The following is a 774-nucleotide window of genomic DNA, read 5'->3' as shown; positions in this document are numbered from 1 at the left end:
AGCGTGTCCTCTCCGCGCCTCCTCCCGCTCACACATCACACGCTCCCTCAGGCTCCGAGCACGTCTGTCCTAGACTGACTCTGAGCAGAGCGTGTCCCGGGTGCACCATTTCAGCGACTGTGCCTCAGACAGCCGGCCGGCTGGCTCAGGGGGTGAGCGTTGACCTGTGAACCAGGAGGTCACGGTTCCCGGTCAGGGCACAGGCCCGGGGTGTGGGGCGTGCAGGAGGCAGCCGATCCATGATTCTCTCTCATCATGGATGTTTCTCTCTCCCCATCCCTTCCTCTCTGAAACCCATAAAGAATATTTAAAATAATAATAACACTGCACTCGGGAGCCCCGGGCTGCCTAACGGTCCTAATGCGAAGCCGAGGTTCCCACAAGGAGCCGAGGAGAAGCTGCCTGCACACAGGAGGGTCATGTCTGCACAAGGGAGGATCATGCCAGAAGCCCATTTCAGCACGTCAGAGTGGCTGAGGGCATTTTCCCAGGCCTGAAAAGGATGCATAAATTGATAGTTTGCTGCCAGACAGCTGAGGGCACTTCAGTCTACATGGTATTGCCTCCTGTTGGCCAAACACTTGAGCAGCTGAGGGCAATTCTCCAATCTGACAACGGACTCTGTACCTAACCCTACCCTTTGATGTGTGTATCTCCACCTTGCCTTAGGACAAATTGTGTTAATAAAAAGCAAAGGGTCCTGAGACAAGGAGAACTTGGTTCCTTTAACTAAATCTTCTCTGACTCTCCCCAATACGCCTTTCAAAATTATGT

This window comes from Pipistrellus kuhlii, unplaced genomic scaffold, assembly GCF_014108245.1.
Source record: "Pipistrellus kuhlii isolate mPipKuh1 unplaced genomic scaffold, mPipKuh1.p scaffold_m20_p_142, whole genome shotgun sequence".
NCBI lineage: Eukaryota > Metazoa > Chordata > Mammalia > Chiroptera > Vespertilionidae > Pipistrellus > Pipistrellus kuhlii.
The sequence above is the reverse complement of the archived record's forward strand: the minus strand, read 5'-3'. Positions refer to the sequence as shown.